The 21,435-nt window shown below is 45.3% G+C and overlaps 1 protein-coding gene and 1 long non-coding RNA gene across 4 annotated transcripts in view; one reads left to right on the top strand and one right to left on the bottom strand.

The window, feature by feature from the left end:
* Nucleotides 1-21,435, bottom strand: part of CSMD2 (CUB and Sushi multiple domains 2) — a 647,961-nt gene that overhangs the window by 355,311 nt on the left and 271,215 nt on the right. The gene's annotated exons all lie outside the window — the stretch shown is intronic.
* Nucleotides 4,891-20,136, top strand: LOC109024126 (uncharacterized). 2 transcript variants are annotated; one of them, XR_008680999.2, is made up of 7 exons: nt 4,891-5,120; nt 5,568-5,704; nt 10,162-10,290; nt 12,868-13,048; nt 16,869-16,940; nt 19,247-19,491; nt 19,763-20,136. It is a non-coding gene; the product is annotated as an uncharacterized lncRNA (long non-coding RNA). The 2 variants fall into 2 exon arrangements; XR_002003573.4 differs by having other exon boundaries at nt 4,891-5,190.

Raw genomic sequence — 21,435 nt, 5'->3', positions numbered from 1 at the left:
TCATGTGTGGCATTAGAGTAGCTGTGACTGATGCTTTGTGGAGGAGGGAGTGGCTTGGTAGAGGAGAGACTAATCCTGAGGAGGGGAATGGAGAGGAGGGGAAGGGAAAGAAGGGGAAGGGAGGAGAGGGGAAGGGAGGAGAAGGGAAGGGAGGGGAAGGGAGGGAGAAGGAGTGGGATGGAGGGAGAGAAGGGGGAGGAGGGGGAGGGAGAGGATGGGGAGAGAGAGGAGGGGAGGGGAGGGAGAGGAGCGGAAGGGAGGGAGAGGAGGGGGAGGGAGGGAGAGGAAGGGGAGGGAGGGAGAGGAGGGAGGGGAAGGGAAGAGAGGGGAACGGAAGGGAAAGGAGGGGAATGGAGGGGAGGGAAACGGAGGGAAGGGCTAGCTTTGAGAGAAGTGTCAGCAGTAAACAAAAGGTGTGACTTGGGCCACCGGGTGGGAGCCTCCAGGTGTAAAGTAGCAGCAGTCATGGAGGTAGAAGCACCGTGGTTCTGAGTGGTGATCCAGGTTAGAGGACCCTACTCAGTGTCAGGTTCAGGAACATGAGGTCTGACTCTGCTAAGCAGTGGCAGGACTGGGAAGACTGCCAGGGCTAGAAGGCCTAGAGTTCAAGCTCACACTTCAGGCCCCAGGAGAAACATGGCATCTGAGTTGAGATAGGCCTGAGGGAACCCAGGATTTCCAGCAACACTTAGATACGCTCAGTGGGGCCAGGGTGAACTCCCAGGGGTGTTCCCTAATCAGGAGGAGGCAAAGGGCAGATTTTACCAAAAAAAAAAAAAAAAAAAAAAGCAGGGGGCTGGGGGACCAGATCAATCGTTTTTCAGTGGATAGATGTATAATATCCACTGGGGAAGGGAGTTTCCAGACATGTATAATAATGTCTGGAATCAAACAGGTCATTTGTGGAGGATTTTCATGTGCCAGGCCATTTTCTGGGTACAGGGAGACACATTACGCACTACTGCTAAGTTCCTGCCCTACAAAAAATTTCCTTCTGACAGGAGAGATGGACTTGGGCATAAATTGCAGCACTGCAAAGCAAGATGATGAAAGTGAATGCAGAAAGTAATGGGGGAGGGACTGGGGACCACCCAGCAAGCCTGTGCTGCAGTCTTCATGAAGGAAGCAGCCTTATTCCACTTGACAACTTTGTAGGCATGCTGGCAAAATTCCCATTCCCCATTCCCCACAGCTGCTATTCCAACTTGGCTCTGCTTCTCTTCCACCCCAACCTCCACCCTCTCAGGAGACGCCCGCATTTTCTGCTTCATTGAGAATATAGAGATCCTCAGATATAAGTGCTCTCAGTTTCCTTCATTCTTGAAATGTAATCCATACGAATCCTTTCCTCCTGGTCTCACCCCTCACGGAGAGCTATCCCCCTCCTGCTCTTTCTGCCCCCTCCGTGCCTCCCTGGGGCCCTTGCTCCTTACTATAAGGGTGCTGGCCCTCCAGCCTGTACACTCATACAAGTTCACTTGATGCCATGATATGGTGGTCCCCACCTTAATGTTGGCAGAACTTAGGGCAAGTTCTCATTCCTCTGAGCCTCATGTTCTTATCTGTGCAAGGAGGATAATGCCTGCCTTACAGGTTGTTTTAGCAATTAACTGAGGTAATACATGTAAAAGTATTTGGCACAGTCCTAAATCTAATAGGTAATATAGCGGATATACTCTAGGGTGGCTGTTCCATAATCCTTTCCTCCTTTTCTGGTGTTCACACCCTTATATAATCCCCTCCTATTAAGTGTGGGCTGGACAGGTGACTTTCTTCTAACCCATAGAATGTGGCAAAGGAGATGGGATGTCACTTCTGTGATTATGTAATGATAAATAATACTATATATTGCTAGCCACTTTGCTCTAGGGATTCTCCTTGCTGCTTGATGAAGTAAGTGGTCAAGTTTGAGAAGCCCATGTGGCAAGGAATGACAAGGAACTGTGGGAAATGTCTAGAAGCTGAGGGTGGCCTCAGACCATTAGCCAGTGAGAAACAGAAGTTCTCAGTCCACCAACCACAAGGAACTTAATACTGCAGCAGCCACACAAGTGGGGAGGTGAATCCTTCCCCAGTCAAGCCAGCAGATGAGAACTTGGCCCTGGCTGAGCAAGGCCTCAAGCAATGCACACAGCTAAGCTGTTACTGGACTCCTGACCCCACAGAAACTGTATAAATGTAAGTTTAAAACTATAAATGTTTAAACCATATGGGTGTATTTTGTTTTAAGCCACTAAGTCTGTGGTAATTTGTTACACAGCAATAGAGAATACATTACTCAATAAATGCCCTCTTCCTTATAATTCTAGAAGAGACTGTCTTTAATCTTGTTTCTATCTCCAGCCTCTACCTTCCCCATTTAATTTCCTTTCCTTTGTTACCAATCTCTTGTTACCAACATCTTGAAGGTGGAGGGCCACCTCCCACCATCCAGTGCTAATTAGATCCTGACTTGTATTACCCAGTAGTAGTTCCAGTTGGGTTGTCTTGTTTCCAACCTGAAATGTGAGCTCTTGGTGGGCAGCAGCTGTGTGATGTACCACACTCCTCTCTGGAAAGAGGGCCCCCACACAGCTAGGCCCCAGCTCTCATGCCACCCCTTTCTGGTTTCCTGTGTGATTAATTATGTGAATGTGGGTGGCCAAGTCAGAGTTTTGACAAGAGTTTGCAGTTCCCCTGCTGAAAACTAACTCCATTAACAGTCCTTTATGAAAAAGACAATAGGAGGGTCTGAATCTGCTGGCTTCTAATGACTGTAATGTAATGACAATGGAGAGAGAGGGAAGGAAGGAGGAGGCGAAGTTGGGGGAGCCTGGACCTAAGATAATGGGCGAGAGAAAAAGTAGATGGACAATCTGGTGTGGTGCCAGCATTCCAGGCCCACTCAGCTGGCCTCAGGTGCTCCTGTCCTTGAGAAGAGGAAGGCAGGCCCATCACCGTCTTGATGACTGAATTACTCAACTCTGATCCTTCTCTCCTCAACCGTTTTTCTGTGTTCATGTAGTCATTAATTTACTCATTCATTCAACAGATATTTACATAAATCTTATGCCTGCAATATAACAGCAACTATTCTGGTGCTGGGAATACAACAAGGTTCCTCATCTCTCACGTTTCGGTGAGGAGAGACAGACAATTAAAAAAACAACAAGTAGGCCAGGAGCGGTGGCTCATACCTGTAATCCCAGCACTTTGTGAGGCCGAGGTGGGTGGATCATGCGGTCAGGAATTTGAGACCAGCCTGATCAACATGGTGAAACACCATGTCTACTAAAAATACAAAAATTAGCCAGGTGTGGTGGCACGTGCCTGTAATCTCAGCTACTCAGGAGGCTGAGGCAGGAGAACTGCTTGAACCCAGGAGGTGGAGGTTGCAGCGAGCCCAGATTGCACCATTGCACTCCAGCCTGGGTGACAGAGTGAGACTCCATCTTAACAAACAAACAAACTAATAAACAACACAAATACATATATTGAATCAGTTTTTGATAGGGTAAAGTACTCACTAGAAAATAAACGTGGGTAATGAGATAAATGATGATACATAGGATAGAGGGCACTTGGATGGTCAGAAGTTTTCTGCAGAGCTGGCATTTGGGTTTGGATTTAAAGGGCAAGAAGGAGCCAGACAAGCCAAGGTGTAAGAGAAGAGTCCTCCAAGCAGCAGGGAAGCAAGTGCAAAGGTCCTTGCAGAAGCGAGCTTGGCATATTAGAGGGACAGAGGGAGGCCAGAGCGACTGGAGGTGTGAACAAATGGGCGAGACATGTTTGGAAGGGTGAAGGCCTTGGCAAGGGGTTTATGTGGAAATCTCAGTGCAACTGAGAGTCACAGAGATTTCAGTAATGGAGAACCACGTGCTTCCATCTTTGACTTTGTGTTACTCATCATTCTAGGGTCTTCAGAGACTATCAAGTGCCAACAAGGGGATTACCCCCCTGCCCCTCTAAAGGATTGCAAGAAAGAAGAAAAATGCCAAATCCATGGCATTTTTTCCCTTAGGAAAGAAGGGAGATAATGAGAAGCCTCCACTTGGTATTCCTTGGAGCAGCTGGAAGCTAAAAACCAAATGTGGGAACTGTGAATCCTCTCTCTGGGATATGTTTTCTCAGGAAATGGAGGAAATGGGTGGGCATGGGTGGCAAAATATTCCAGGGGAATACTTCTTCCTGGGCCTTGTGGAGAACAACTCCCGAAAGGCCAGTGGTTCTCAGCTTTAAGCCTGTGTTAGAATCACCTGCAGGGCTTATTAAAACACAGATTGCCGGGCCTTACCCCCAGAGTTTGATTTAGTATTTCTGGGAGTTGGATCTATACTTTGCATTTCTGAAACTTCCCAGGTGATACTGATGCTCCTGGTCCCAGGACCACAGACAAATTCTCCTTCTTGTAGCCCCTCATTCACTCTGTGTAGGAGGCATGGCTCATCTGGCTGGTGGGTTTGGGAGGAGGAGCAGACCATGCTCAGTTAGCCCTCCCCACTCTCCCTTTCTCTCTCTCCCCATCTCCCTAGCTGCAGAGCATATTCAGACAGCTCTCCAATCAGTTCATCAGTAATAAAGGTGACATGCTGATCCTCATCTGTTTTTCTCTTGCATCTGCCAATTGATTCTGCACTTGAGAGGGGAATAAGTATATTTATTTATTGGGTTTCCCTCAAATTCCAACAGAGAAGTTGATATCAGTTGCAAAACAATCAACTGGCACCCGGGCCACACAGCAGCACAGGAATCTTGGTTTTAGCCTTCACTAAAACATCAATTATTTGAGGGCAAAAAATGTCCAATTCCTGGGCCTTTAAGATAGGAAGTCAGGTCTGTGGATGGGGTGAGGTCACCAGGATGAGGTCACAAAGGTATTGATGCCCCTTTGTCCTATCATGTGACCACTTGTCACACTTCCATCAAACAGTACCTGCCCCTTAGGTGTGCTAGGAAATAAATGAAATGCCTGGGACATCATCGTTAAGTGGCATCTGATGCATAAGCAGTGCCCTAGGAACGGGGTTGCCTGCCTTGGTCTCTAAAGGATGGGTTCAAAAGGCAAGAGCAACATACAAGAAGATAGCTTCAAGCAGGAGAAAAAGCTTGGCCAAGGGCCCAAAGGGGATACGACCCTTCAGGTTGGCCCTGACCTCTGGGTTGGATTACCAGTGACACAATGAACATTTCATTATGAGGCCATCCCTTGAGGTAGTTGCATTGCAACAGCTCTCCCTACCCAGTGCTGCATTTCCAGTGCTTTCTCTGTTCAGGCTGCTGGGTGACATTTCTATGTCTCCCCTTCAACGGTGAAATATTTCAGTGGTTGTCCATCACCTATGGGAGTCTGACATGGCATAATCAGGCTACTGGGGCATTGCTAGTTGTGCTGTCCCTGATATTCACTGTGGTAGGCAGTTTCTGAAATGGCTCCCAGTGATCCCCAACTCCTGAAATTCACACTCTGTGTAATCCCCTCCCTTTGAGTGTGGGCTAGACCTGGTGGCCAAAGTGATAGGATTTCACTTCTGATGTTAGGCTATGAAAGGCTGTGACCGCTCTCTCTGCCTCTTCTCTCTCACTTGAAGCAAACTGACATGCTGAAAGCTGCCCTATGGAGAGGCTCATGTGGCAAGGAACAGAGGGTAGCTTCTGGCCAACACCCAGTGAGGAACTCAGGCCCTCAGTCAAACAGCCTGCAAGGAACTGAACCCTGCCAATAACCGTAAGTAAGCCTGGAAGTGGATCACTCCCCTTTGAGATGCCTGCAGCCCCAGTGGACACCTTTACTGCAGCCTTGTGACGGACTCAGCTAAACTGTACCTGATTCCTGATCCATAGAAACTAATAGGTGTTTCATGGCACTAAGGCTTCAGATAATTTGTTACAAACTGAAATGATGAGTACAGATTTTGGCATCAAGAGAAGGATAGTGTCATGACATATACCTAAAAACATGAGATAGCTTTGGAACCAGGCAGTGGGCAGAGGTGAGAAGTATTCTGAGAAGCTTGTTAGAGAAATCTTCAATTGCCTCAAAGACAATTGAAGACACTGTAGAAATCTGGACTTTGAGGATACAGCTGGTGGGGGCTTAAAAGAAGTGATGAACATGTTATTGGAAACTAGAATGTCTTTGTCCATTTTCTATTGCCTGTAACACAATATCTAAAGCTGGGTAATTTGTAAAGAAAAGAAATTTATTTGACAGTTACCAGTTACAGAGGCTGAGGAGTCCAAGGTCAAAGGGCTGCATCTGGTGAGAGCCTTCTTATTGGTGAGGACTGTCTGCAGAGAGGACTGAGCATGTTGATGTGCCTGCTCAGGTCTCTCTTCTTTTGTTTTGTTTTTGAGATGGAGTCTCGCTCTGTTGCCCAGGCTGGAGTGTAGTAGCGTGATCTTGGCTCACTACAGCCCTCACCTCCTGGGTTCAAGTGATTTTCCTGTCTCAGCCTCACAAGTAGCTGGGACTACAGGTGTGTGCCACCACACCTGGCTAATTTTCGTATTTTTCATAGAGATGGGGTTTCACCATGTTTGCCAGGCTGGGCTCGAACTCCTGATCTACCTGCCTCAGCCTCCCAAAGTGCTGGGATTACGGCACGAGCCACCATGCCTGGCCTCTTCCTGTTCTTATAAAGCCACCAGTCCCACTCTTGTGATAACCCATTAATCCATGGATGGATTAACCCATTCATGAAGACAGGGTTCTCATGATCCAATCACCTCTTTAAGTCCCCACCTTTCAACACTACCATATTGGGGATTAACTTTCCAGCACATGACATTTGGGGGACCCATGCAAACCATATCATGGAGGACGGACATCCTTGTTAGGTAGTGGTAGAAAGCTTAGTGCCACTATTGTCTGCAGTTACATGGAAAGCAAAATATGTACCTAATAAACTTAGTGATCTAGCTACGGAGATGTCCAAGCAAAGTGTTGAAAATAATTTCTTCTTACTGCTTATGTGAGAAGAGAGAAAAAAAAAAGTTAAAGTGAGCCAGGACCTGATAGTTTTGAAAATTCTCAGTCTCCCAAGTCAGCAAAAGGTGCTAAAATTAAGAAATGGCATTTGAGCAAGAAATGGTGGTCTGAGATAAAGCTGTGGGTGTGACTGTGGGCCTTTGGTTAAGACTTCAGAAAGATCAAAAGATCATGGTATTATTCAGTCATACAAAGGCCCTTTAAAGAGATTAGGGCAGGCCTCATAGATCCTCCAGATCAAACAATAGGGACTCTAGGAAGCAAAGGGGCTGTCCCTTGGCCATCTTTTCAAGAGGCTCAGGTTGAAAAGTGTTTAGTTCTCAAAGAAATTTGTGGGTTTGTTTTTTGTGTAATAGAGGGAATCTCAGTGCAATTTACAGAAGACCCAGAAAGTTTCTGAGAAAACCTATGAGAAGAAACACAGCTGGGACAGAAAGGAACAGAGACAGTACAAAATAAAATGAGGCCATTGGACCCCTAAAATTCTCAGCAGGAAACAGGCTGAGAAAACAAGTCAGCTTTAAACACAGGTTTCCTTTCATGAAAAAGGAAGGATTACTCAGAGGGAAGAACCAAGAGCTTAGAAGGTGGAGCTAAGAGTCATGGAGAATTATCCCCCGGCTTTTAAACCTAACCAAGAAACTTGCAGTCTTTTCCTGGCTGGATTTCAAAATTGTTATGGACCAGTGACGCCTTTGTTCCTCACATTTTCCTCCCTTTGAGTAGCAGTGTTTATAGCCATTCCTCTATACCTAACCTGCCATTGTATGTTGGGCATATGGGGGGCAGATAATTTATCTCCTTAGCTTTTCAAATTACCAAATCTGTAGTAACAGTATTCTAGAACTTGTACTTAAGGAAGTATACCCAAGAGCCTCATCCACACCTGCATCTGATTTAAGATGATGAGATCCTGGACTTTCAGTTGGTGCTCCCACGGGAGGAGATGTTAGAGACCTTGGGAAGGATGATTGCATTTTGTGTGGAAGGGACATGTATTCTGCATGTGGAAGGGACAAGAATCATTGGAGAGCCAGAGGGTAGATTGTGATAGGCAGCTTCAGAAATGACTCTAAATTTCTTTCTCTTCTGGTATTCATGTCCTTGTGCAGTCCCCTCCCTTTGTGTGTGGGCTGGACCTAGTGATTTGCTTCTAAAGAATAGAATACAGAAAAAGTGATAGAATGTCACTTCTCATATCAGGTTATAAAAGACTGTCACTTCTGTCTTATCCTCTCTCTCTGGCTCTACTCTCTGGCTTGCTCTGATGAAGCAGCTGGGTTGAAAGCTTCCCTTTGGAGAAGAACTGAGGGCTGTCTCTGGTCAATAGCACTGAGGAACTGAATCCAGCAAACAATTATGTGAAGAAACTTGGAAGCTTGTCCTCCCCTCTAGTTGAGCTTTGAGATGACTGCCGCCCTAGTGGACACCTTGATTGAAGCCTTATGAGAAACCCTAAGCCAGAGAACCCAATTAAGCTACGCTTACATTCCTAACACAGAGAAAATATGAGCTAATAAATGTTGTTTCAAACCACTAAGCTTTGGAGTAATATGTGACACAGTAACAGACACTTAACGCACCTGCCCTAAGGTCGGGCTACACTGCATTTTCCCCAGAAACATCACACTCTCTCCTCCCCAGGGCCTTTGCACATACTTCTCAATCTCTCCTACCTTGTAGGTCTGGTAGACTTCAACCTGTTCTACAGACTTAGGTCAGGTATCCCTTCCTCTAGGAAGCTGTCTTTGATGCTCCAACTCCCTTGTGTGTTCCCATAATAGCTTATGTAAGTTCATACAATGCCATCCCAATGCACAGCACATTATAGCAACTGTTTGTCCCTGCAACTGGTAGAGAAGGGAAGGGATCTTGCCTTATTCATCACAGTGCTCTAAAATGTAACACAATGCGTCACATGGAGTAGAATGATAATAGCACACTTTTATTGAATGCCTACATCATACCTGGTAAGAAATAATTCATTGCAGGATTTGGGCTTGTATTAGATGATTTGGGTACTGTTTGAAGCCATTTAATGCAATTATTTTACTTAAGAAAAACATTCAATGAGAGCGGTACTTTAAACACCCCATTTTACAGACAACTTGAACAGCAGGTTAGGTGCTCAGTTCATGTTTGATGGAAAATGAACAATTGAATCATGAGAAGCATGTTTTTTTCTTCTGTCCTGTGTCTCCCTTCTCTCAAGAATTCTTTGCAAATACCAGAGTATTTGTATTTTGTGTGTGGAAGGGACATGTATTTTGCATGTGGGCCAGAAGGCCTCCTGGGCATCTGGACATCCACTCTGTGCTTGACTGGTTATGTTACCTAGCTTGGTATTTCCAGATAAGTACCTGGATCTATCCCTGGGTGTCTCAAAGGGAGGGCTTGGTCAGCACCCAGAGAGTTTGATGGGCACCAGAAACCACACCTCCAGCTCTTTGCCCACAGCTGTGCCTCTGGCTCCCAGACAGAATCAGCATTTTCCTCTCCACACACTCTGTCATTATAAACCACGTAAATTCCTCGATACCCATGTTACAATGAACAGATGCGGCTCTGTATTTTTAATGTATTATCTGTAATTAGCAGCAGTGGGCATGGACGAACTCTGTGGTCCCTGGGGCTGTCCCTCACTGATGCAGCTGTGAGTACATTTGCGATGAAGAATCTGGCCAGGCTCCTCTGGCCTGCACAGCCCTGGCAAGTGGGTGAGGGAACTTCCATGTGCAAAGTATCCACTCTGCCAGGAAGTGGGAAAGGGCCGCCAAGGCCTGATCATCAGTCCACTGCTCATCTAGCCCCCGCTCCCACCCCTCTATGCTGTCTAAATACCCTGAGAGGATGTCCTTCATTGGGATCCCAAAGACAGGGCAGACAACAGCCTCCAATGTCATGGGCAAAACAGATTTTTCTAGGTTTGAGGTCTGCAGTGTGAAGATCTGGGAAATGCAAACAGAGAATGCTTCAGTGCCCAGGGCAAACATAAGCGGCGGGGGAACTGCATGGACTTCAGAAAAGAAGGGGGCTGGTTAGTGAGAGCAAATGTATGCTCCTTAGCTCTGTCCAAAGAGGAAGGGTATTTCTTATAATAAATGTCATGCTCATGACTGACATGTCTTGGGCGTTTACTATGGACTAAGCCCTATTTCTAAGTGTTCTCCAGATATCATCACGTATAATTCTAGAGGCAGTGTCAGCCCCCGGCCAATGACCACCATGGACCTCCCTCTGGTTGAACAAAGTTGGGTTTGCTGACTGGTGGCAGTGAGGGAGAATGCACACCACAGGGAGCTGTGCAGTGTCTCAGTAAGAAGGTAAGAAATAATTCACTGTAGGATTCGGGCTTGTGTTAGTTAATTGGGGGAGGGGTCAAGGAAGCAGAGCTTTGCCCTGGATTGGAGACTGGAGGTAGGTGTAATTCTCTGGTTGGGTACTTCATAAATTTTATTTACAAGGCAGGAGGAATGAAGGAAGATAAGAGTTGTAATTGGTAAAGAAGCAGCCATCACTCACATCAGCCAAGAGGTGGAGGGACGGGGGCTGTTAAGTCATCTTTGTATTTTGAATAATGTTCTTGTTTTTGTCTGAATTCACCATGTTGAAATGGTCTTGTTTTTGTCTTCATCTATCAGGGTCCTAGAGTGGTCTTGTCCGGCATTGACATTCAGTGAAATTGTTTATGGTCAACAGGAGAACCCCAAGGTCTAGGTGTAGGTGCCAGGCCAGCTCTCGGCAGCAAAAGGCCTTACTGATAGTGCCAGGCCAGCTTGCAGCCATCAGGGGCTGCTGTTCTCCTTCTCAGCAGGCCCTGTTACTATGCCAGTTTACAGAAATAAAGAAACTGAGGCAAAGACAGATTGCCTGGTCTTAGTTGTCTGACAGCTGGGAAGCAGCAGAGATTCCAGAGTCCCTGAAAGTCAAGTGAGCATCAAGAGACAACAGAGGGAACTAAAGGGGAGAGTTTGTAATTATGGGAAGCCAGCCTGACCATGAGGGGAACTGGTCAAGAGATAGAACACAGGATTTGTAGTCAGAGGTGTCCACCTTGGGAATCTGTCATTGCTACTTACTAGCCATGTGGCCCTGGGCAATTTGTCGAACATGAGAAATTCACTTTATTCTTATGTATAATGGCAACACCAAAAGCTGTTTCTCAGGGTCATATGGGAATAGAATGAAAAGACATGGCATAAAGAACTTACGTACCACTTGGGACACAGATGCTGCCCTGAGTATTTACTGCACGCCAGGCACTGTTCTAAGTCCCTTGCATGTATTTACTCATCTATTACAGCAACCCTTTATAACCTGTGGCTTGCAGGTGAGAAGATGGAGACACAGAGAGGTTAGGCGACTTGCTTGAGGTCACACAGCTATCAAGTAGCAGAACTCAGGCATCCTGGCTGCAGCACCCACACTCTACCATGTGTCATAGTAGCTGTGGGGTCATTGCTCCTTGCCCACTCTAAGTGCTCCAGATCATGAGCTTCAAGACCCTAGTCATATTCTGATGGTGATTTAATGCCCTGGAACTCTCAAGGCCCCAGACTTTTGCTTGTGAATGGGTCTAAGCTGCTTGCTTGGCTCTGGTCCGGAGAGCATTCATTTCCTTTTAGAAGGTCAAAACATTCTTGGCATGCCAGATAATATAGATTCAGGTTGCTGCAGTCTATAGATCAAATAAAACATAGTATTGCCTTATTAGTATTTCTACACCTTTCAGTAAGTAGTAGAGTCAGAGAAAACCCTGAAAAATGAGTATAAACTAAAGAGGATAGGAGAATGACTCAATGCTGCAGCACAAGCCCTCTTTTGGCAAGATCGATGTGTGGGCAGAAGGCAAATGGCTGCTGAGAGGAAATGGGCCAGACCTGGCTGGTCTTATTCTATCCTGTAATGGCAGAAAGCTGTTCAGGATGGCTATGGTGCACAGCCCAGGGCTGACTCAGCATTGCCTCTTCCTAACCTGTTGAGTGGGTTTATAGATTGTGTCAGAAGTTCTGGGAGAATGAGAGGTCAGGATTCCTGGGCCCAATGGCTCTGTTAACAGAGGTCCTGTGTGCCATGACCCCCTCCAGTCCTTGTCCCACTGGACTTGTCCCCCTTGTCGCACTGGGGGAGATGAGGGCCTGGAACTCACAGCAAAATTCTCTCTGTGGCTTGATGCAATCCCAGATCCTCACCATCAACCTTTGTGAGGCTCATCTGTTCTTAATTATATCTCTAAATCCCAAGGCATTACAACTCTGAGAATTTGGGAAATTTAGCTGCTTAGAGAATTCGTAATAATCACAAAATCCCTGGTATTTACAGAGCTCCCTTTTGCAGACTGTGAAAGGCAGATAGACAATACTGTAGTGGTGAAGACACCCCGAAATTGCTCTCAAGTTCTCTTCACTGAATGCCAGGCCCTTAGTCTGTATTATTTTGTGTAGCTCAAGGGGGCAAATTGAAAAAGAATACTTTTCCCTATTACTTTCTGAGAGAGACCACAGGGAAGAGAGAGATGTTAAGTTAATGTAGAAGATATGCCCAGGGTTGCTGCCAAGCCCCTGCCCTCTTTTCAGGATTGCGCTGCTGAAGGGAGGGGCTCCTGCAGCTATACTGGTACAAGCTGAGCTTGCCCCTTTCTAGCTGCAGCTGATTGGACAAGGAGTGGACACTCGACTGATGAGTGGAGCCAATCAGATTCTCTCTCTTGATAGTTTGAATTAAGAGATGTGGAAACTGGGAGTTGGGTTCCTGGATTTGAAGGTCAGGCAGACTCAGGGGCTGGAGTGACCATTTGGGACCAAGCAGAGAGAAGGGGAATAGACCATGTAATATCTGAGAGTTGCTTTTCAGCACTTTCTACCCCATGTATTTGTTCAGCAAATTCTCTGATTCCTAAGCCAGGAGCCATCCCGTGAGGCCGTTACTGCAAACAAGCTGAAAATCCTGCTTTGTTTCTTTTGGACACAACATGCTTTCCTTCAGCTTCAGTAGACGATGAGGCCAGCACCACATGGGCTAGATGTACATGAGATGTGAGCAACCACACTTCCCCTCTGACGGGGACAGACAGCATCACAGGTGAGTGGGAGACCCACATGTGGTCCATTCCAGACACCCCCGCTGCTTTTATTAGAAGCCAACATGGGCCTCCCTTGAGCTGCCAGGTGTTGGGTGCAGCTGCCCCTCACCTCCCTAGCTTACAGGAGAAGGACTGAGCAAAGTCTCTTCAAAGGAGCCATTATTGTGACACAGCACAGCCATCTGCTCCCCCCATTGATCTGACAGTGGCAGCAGGGGCTGAAAGCAGCAGTAGAGGCCCAGGAGCACAATTCAGTGAACAGCCCTCATTGATCCATTTACCTGCTTGATGGCTGGCCAAACTCTCTGTGTCCGAAAGATACCCTTGGAAGGTCAGAGCTGGAAGGACACCTTAGGGAGGCCTGAGGACAGTCCAAGATGGTCACAAATGGGAAAAGCAAGCCCTAAAGATACTATTGAGATATGACCTTTCCAATTTCAATCAAGGGAACTCAGATGACTCCCACTGTTTATGGGACAGCCCTGGGGAGGGGGACGGGGTGCTATTGTGCTTTGTAGTCCTGTTTGCCACAGGTAGTAAAGCAAAGAGAATATCTATTTATGTGAATCCATAGGACTGCATCATAAGCTCTTGAACGAAAAGAAAAAGCACATTCTTCTTACCGAGGTAACAATGTGTGGTCACTAGTTCAGAACTCCCACTGTCCCTAAGCCACAGGATGCAGACCAACACAATCAAAGAGTTCTCTCGGCTGGAGGTTCCAACTGGACTGTGTGAGTTGGTGGCTTCTATGGTGCCAGCTTTTGCTCAGCCTTTGCTTGGTCACATATTCAGGGTCAACCTGCCCTGTCCCAGTGACAACTGTCTCCAGCAGGAAATTCATCATGAGCCCCTTTTCCACTTGTCAAGTGGATTCTGGAAATAGTCTGCTGTCCTCCCCACCACCTCCCACTAAGATTCCAGGAGCCAGGGATTTAGTCCCTGGAATCCCTGCAGCCTTGATCATTAACCACTCCACTTAAGTGTGGCCCATCTGTCTGGTTGGTCTGCTTCAATCTCTGGTCCCATTTCTTGCTCCCCCAGGGGCTAGCAGTTTTGTGAAACTGTTTCTGGATGGATGGACTTTGGGCCTACTCTCCCAAGGGTTGGGATTTATATTCCCCATATCTATTAACCCACAAATGTCCCTGACCTGAAAGTCACACAAATACCTGAGTCATGTGACCACCTCATTCCCTTAGACTTTGCCTTCCCAAAAATGCCAGTCCTGATGAGGGTAGGAGATTTTGTCTTACAATATTGGGTGGCTGATAGCAAGCATTGGTGTCTGTCCCCCATTCCTGCTCTAACCACCACCACCACTATAATCATGAGCATTGGTTTTAGACGAAGAAAGAACTGGCTTTGAATGCTGTTCCCACTACTAACTGTATGAACTTGGCAAGTTAGCAAACCACATTCTTCTGATCCTCCTCCTCCTTGTCCGTGTAAAGGGTGAATTAAAACCTACTCAAGGTGACAGGTGTAGAGCAAATGAGAGAACAAATGAGACCATGAATATAAAGAATTTAGCATAGCACATCACACCTGATACTAATATGTAACACTCATTGAGAGTTTATAATATGTTAAGTTCTATGCAAAGTGCTTTGTAAACATAACCTTATTTAATCTGCACAGTAATCTAGTAAGATCCTATTATCCAAAATTTTAAAATGAAAAACCTGAAGCTTGAAAGGTTAAGTAAATTGCTCAAAGTTAACAGCTAGTCAGTGGATGAGCAAACACTGATTGTGACCTCATGGAGACCAAAAATGATGATTTATCTAATTTAATGTCATTGTATAATGCCTATGATATACCAGGCACCCCAAAAATGTATGCTGAATGAGTGTATGGCTCCCAAGTCAGTGCCCCTTTGCATAGCTGGGTTGAGAGCTCAGCTCTGCCAACTTACTGCTTCTCTCTCTCTCTCTTTTTGAGGGAGGACATAAAGCTGTTTTTATTTCTGCCAGCATTTGTGTTCTTATCCTTAGTATGGCTATTACTGGATCTTTTAATACATTCAAACTTTCTATCTGAATGGATACATTTCCATACCACCTACTCTTTAATCAGAGATTAAGAGATCTTAACTCACAGATTCAGCACTTGGACAGAGCTAGGATTTTTGAGCTAATGTGTAGTCGGTATGGGATTTGCATTTAAAAACTATTTACGTTAAAGTGTGACCCACATATGAGAAAAGACTGCGCTCTTCACTTCTAGCTCAGTGGTTTTGGCTCTCTCTTTCTTCTCATAGTCTATGAGATGAGAAAAGATTTCCATAAAGATTTTATGAGTCCAAGAGAAACATTACTCAAACAGGATTTATTTCAAAGGCATCATTCTTGTGGCATGCTGTTTAAAGGGGAAGCAAAGCTCATATTGGTACAATTCTTATACTCAAATAAAGTACAAATTCTGCAGAATATCCTCTTAAGGCCTACCAAGGGAACAACTTCTTCAATTTGGTTCAAATTAGCAAAATATAAAGCATTTTCAGCATCTCTGGGCTCATACTTGAAACCAGTGATAAGTGACAATAAGAATATGATTTTTCCCCCATTCACCCTGAAACAAGGAGAAAGGTAATTACTGTATTGTTATTTTCAGACCTTCATGCTCTGGGACAAAAATATATTTATGATGCCCAGTATGTGCCAGGCACTATGCTAAACACCACAAGGCAAACAACGCACATTTTCTGCTCTTAATGACCTCGCTGGTAGGGAAGAGACATGTACCCATAAGCAACACACTACGCAGGGAGAAAAGAGTTATGAGAGAAATAGATACAAGCTGGGAACTCATTCTGGAGTTCTGTCAGGGCATTTATTGTCTTTCTGTCTAGTGGACAAACTCCTATTCATTTTCCTGCAACCCTCCTCTGTGAATCCTTTCCTGATCCTCTGAGACAGTCAGTCTTCCCTCCTTGGGGTTCCCACAAATGTTGAAGAAAAGTAAAATGAGAATAACAGCTACTAAATAAGTAATTATTAAGTATATAAAAACTGTTCTGTAGGAGAAAGGGGCAGGAAATAATTAACTGTCAAGGAAGAAGTGGAGATGCCTGAATTAGTTCTTGAAAAATGTGGGGAAGGTCGTTTTGGCTAGGGAAAGCAGGAAGCATGAAGGCATGGCAGTCTGCATGGTTATGGTGTGTTTATAGAATGCCAAGCAGCATGGGGTAGCTAAAGCAAGGTGCAAGGGAGGGAATGGTGTGGGGAACTGAAGATGATGGGGAGGAAGTGACAGAAAATGAAGGAGCTGAGTTGGGATGGAGTCGGATTATAAAATCTTCTGTTAGAAAATTTGTTCCTAACCCTGTAGGTGGTGGGAGCTCTCAAAATATATTCTAACTTTTACTTATTTTTCTGTATGCAGAAAGTAATATAAGCTTATTATAAAACTTAGAAATACAAAAGAACATAAATAATAAAATGCATTAGTACTGTGTATTTAAAGTACATATTCAGTTTTGCATATTGATTTTTTTACTTAATATCCTATATTAAGCATTTTCAAATTTATTCGAAAGTTTTTGAAATTATAATTTTAATCCCCATGTGTTGTATCAGCCACAGGTGCCACAGTTTATAGAACCATTAATACTGGACATATACTGTTTCCTTTTCCCCATTATAATAAATAATGCTGCAGTGAACATCCTTGCACATATCATTTTGCACCAGCCTCTCACGATTCCGTAGTTCCTTGGTATAAACCCCTAAAAGTGGTATCCACATTTCACGTTTTAATTCCCACCGTGAAAATTACCTTCCAAAAAAGTTGTGCCATTTATAATCCCACCAACAGGACATGAAGTTCTAAGAGGTTCAGTGACTTGTCTAAGATTAAACAGCTATGAATGGAGAACTGGAGGCAAATGTGAGTACTGGTATCCACGGGGCAATGGCAGAACTTCAGTGGGGAGATGGGAGTGAGGTGGCCAGAGGTAATTGAGTCTGGAGGACTGAAAGTGACTTAGGTGAAGACTGATGGTCTAATGAGACAGCTTCAAAGGACAGGCTGTCAATGGACAACATTTGTAATTTCATACTTTCTCGAAAGCTGCCTATGTCACGACTCTTCCCACTTGAGAATGTTCAGACCAAAGAGAAATGAAACATATCTACCTTTCTATTGACTGTTAATCCTTTGTAGCATCAGGCATTAGGCTGGCATTAGTGATAAAGGCACATGTGAAAACTTGCCTGTTTCTCTAAAATTTGGTTCAAGGAGGATTCCCCATTAATGCCATGAGTTCACTGCAGAGGTCAACACTGGGCATACACTTCAATCATCCATAAAGGAAAATGGAGGTACCTATCTCTTTGAGGTCACAGCATGCTTTCTCAGTTGTTTCCTAGTAAAGAAATTACTCAGTAAAGAATGGAAGATTCAGGATCCATAGTTTTCTCAATCCTCATACCTTGAATTTACTAGCTAACTTCCCCCCCCTTTCCTTTCTTCCTTCCATTCTTCCTTCTTTCCTTCCCTTCTCTTCCTCTTTTTCTTCCCTTCGCGGCTACAGATGCAGTCTAGAGCCAACAGGAGCACCAAATTCAGGCAATCAAGTTATCAAAGCTCCATATCTTACTCATCACAGGCTTGAAAGGGATTCAGAGTCATGTACTCCAGCCTACTTCATAAATTCTCTCTACCACACCAGCTGGAGGCTGGTGTTTGTCCAGCCCCTCCTTGACTCTTCCAGTGGTCTCCCCAAGGAAGCTATTCCATTTTATTACAAAGATCTTTGCACTGAGTCAAGGTTTGACTCCTGAAACTACCCATTGGTTCAGTTTCTGTCAGTTATTTAAACTTTCTTCCATAGAATGGACATTTAGCTACCCAAAAACAGGTGCCATTTTCCTCTCAGTAGGTGAGATATTGGTATATGTCTTAGGCTGTGGAGTAAAAAAGACCTGGGCTTCCAATTTTGAATCTGCCAGCAACCAGCTGTGTGTAGTTGGGCAAGTTGCTAAATATCTCCAAGCCTCAGATGATTTCCTCTAGAATAAACAATGACACATTTACCTCACTTCATTTAGTTAGGACTAAATGAAATGTCAATAGTAGGGCAAATTGTGGATGGTTGTTAGATGTTAAGTCCCCTCACAGTTGCCTTTTCTTTTAAGTCAGTATTTCTCCAAGGTGGTCTCTGACTAGTTGTATCGAGATAGCCTAGGGTGAGTATTGAAAATGTAGATTTCTGGATCAACTCCTAATCAACCGAGTTATAGTCTGTGAGTGTGAAATCTAGACACTTTTATTTGTTTAGTTCAGAGAAGTATCCATGGAGCCAAGAAGTTAGAAGTCCTTAACACATATGGGAACTCTCCAAGCCTTCTCAGGGAGTCTACAGTCAAAGACCCATATGATCCCTGGGACACATGCCTTGAATTGGGAAACAAGGCCCCACTTTCAAGGTGTTTCTTTTGCTCACTCTCAGATAGAAGCCTTCCCTCTTATTATGGAATTTGGACTTGGAAGAGATTGGGAAAGGCCAATGAAGACCAGGGCTCTTCAATATAACTTAGAAGGAGTTAGAAGGAGAGGGTCAGCCCTAGAAGGAGGAGAAGCTGGGCAGGGCGGGGCTGGGGTTCATGGGCCAGTGCAACAGACTGGAATTCAGGGGACTCTCTAGGCCAGGCAGGAAGCTAGAGGGCCTCCCATGACCATAGCAGACACACAGTGGACACACAGTGGAATTCCCAGGGCTTTCCCTGACATGCTGGATGTCAGCGCAATCAACTCCATGCCCACCCTCTCTAGTGGATGAGTCTAGGCTCCTAGGAAGTCCTAATAATCTAATTTATTCTGCTTGTCCTCTTGTCCTCTCATCCTCCCTTTTTCCCTGTTGTGTCCCAGTTGTAAGCTCTCTCCTCACACCTAAGCTGATGGCTCCTAGACATCTATTTTCAACCTTTACTCCTCCCCAAAACTTTAGATCCTTACATCCTTCTACCTCTGGCATCCCAGGGGCATCTCAAACTTAAGATGCCATCACCCCCTTTGCCACTTCCTGCCATCCCACACACTGGCCACTCAAACCAAGGGCTGACAGCCATCTTATTCCTCCTCCTGCTTTGTCCCTCAGGTTAATTGCATTGCTAACCAAATGATGCTGTTTTTAAGTGTGTTAAACCTCTCCCCCCTCTCAGTCTCCACTAATACTGTCTGTGTTAATTCAGGCCTCATCATCTCTCACCTGGGCAACTGCAACAATGAGCAGCTTGTGTCTGTGCCTGCATCCATCCTTCCATCCTGTTCTCCAGCAGCAGCCAGGGTGGTCTTTCAAAAATGCAAAGCTGATAATGTTACTCCCCTGCTGTAAACCTTCCAGCGGTTTCCTATTGCCTTCAGAATAAAATACAAATCGTCTGGCCTCCATCTATCTCTCCAGGCTCATCCTCTCTCAATTTTCCATATCCTTCAGGTACTTTCCCAGGCATAGAAGCTAAGAATTCCCCCTTTGTCCAGAGCCCTAGGCTGACCAAGCCCCACTTAAGACCATGCTTTCTGATTTCTGCCTCTGTCATTTCCTTATTCTCCCTGCTCCCAATCCAGCTCACTGTCCAATTCAGCATGGACAGGAGAGACATGGAAAGAAAAACAACTGTTATAATTATTGCCAAAAGCTGTGTTCTGTTACTATGCATTGTGCATAGTAAGAGTTCACATTAAATTCCTCATTTTAATTCTCACAGTATCCTGTTGGGACAGACAGATGAAGAACCAGAGACCCAGAGAGGTTAAGTAGCTTGCCAAAGGTCACGCAGCAGTGTAAGCAGTACGGATGATTCTTAAGCCCACATTGTTTGACTTCCGAGACATATCAGAAAACTACGTCAAAGAACACGCACAACTCAGACCTATTTCCAGTGGCCTATGCAGAAGAGCTACCCTGCTTGAATGGAAACCCCTTAAGATATACTATTCTCGAAAACCTAAGTGCTTAGCCTGGTTTATGGAGGAGGCAATGCAATCTACCACAAGATGATTAAGACAACAATGAACTTAAGTCCCAGCCACTGCTGGAGAATATCTGCCTGTGAATTCAATTTGGTTCAATTCAATCCGATTTAATTCAGTGCAGTTATTGAGCGCCCACCACATACCCCACAGGGCTGGTCCAGAGAGAAATGCAGGGGTCCCTCCCGGGAAATTATAACTAACCCAAGCATGGGCACCACATGAGGAAGCAGGAATGGGGGTTCTGGGATCTGGGGTTCAAGGCAGGAATCTTGTGGTCAGCCCTGGAGCACTTAGGAGAAGAATCTGCCAAATTCCTATGCCAGTGTCTGGTTGGCAGCAAGCTCTGTAATTTTTAAGTAGTATGAATTCTGTGCCCATATTTCTTACAAAATATGTGTATGGAGAAAGATACCACCAGTTTAGTCTAATAGGTATTCTCAGGCCTAATATATATGAAAGAAATTGGGATTGGTGAGTGGTTAAGAGCATGGGCTTGGGAGACAGTCTTGGCTCTATTACTTCCTAGCTGAGCCATCTTGGGCAGGCTAGGTTAACTTTCTGGGCTCAATTTCCTCATGTATCAAAGGGGAATGAAAATAATACCAGCCTCATAGGGTTATTAAAAGGGTTAAGAGAGATTATGCATATCGAGTGCTTAGCCTGGCCCCAAAGTGCCTAGAAAGGGCGCAAAAAGTGTTAGTGAATACAATTCTTATGGTCGCTGATACTTAATAAATGTCTCCTGAATAAAAGAATGCATGAGTGGAATGTACAACTTAGGAGAGACAGATAGCTAGAGGATACTGGATGCTGAGCTAAGGCTCTGGACTATATTCCATGGGTGAAAGGAGCCATCGAAGGGTTTTCAGCAAGGAAACAGCACAGCCAGATTTGGTTTAGAAAGGTCACACTGGACCAGAATAGAGGATGGGCAGGAGGGAGAAATTCTGGAGACAAGCAGGAGGCTGCTTCAGTGTTCCAGGTGTGAGAGCACCTGAACAAAGTCGGGCGTACTGGTGTTGCAGAGAAAGGGAAAAATTGGAAAGATACTTACGAGGCAGAATTGGCAGGAGTTGGCAACCAAGAGATGGGAGCAGATGACAACCACCCTGCTCTGTGCAATGTCAGAAAAGAAGAATCCAGTTAGGGAATCAGGGGAGAAGCTGATGGCCTCTCTAGAAGCCCCCAGCCACTGTTTTCACCGGGAATGCTGAGTGCTGCTCGTTCCTCTGCCCCAGCACAGAGCAGAGGTTCATGTGTGGCCTGCACACAGCGTGGGGGCACAGTGGGCAGCCGATGGGAAATTCTTCTGCATAACAGATCTCAGAGCTTACAGCTGGGGCCAGCAGCCAGCCGCAGGAAAGGGTTTCCCCTTGGCAGACAGGCCTCGGCTAAGGGACAGAAG

The sequence above is a fragment of the Gorilla gorilla genome, chromosome 1 (assembly GCF_029281585.2).
Source record: "Gorilla gorilla gorilla isolate KB3781 chromosome 1, NHGRI_mGorGor1-v2.1_pri, whole genome shotgun sequence".
NCBI lineage: Eukaryota > Metazoa > Chordata > Mammalia > Primates > Hominidae > Gorilla > Gorilla gorilla.
Note: the sequence above shows the minus strand (reverse complement) of the source record. Positions and strands in the feature narration are given on the sequence as shown.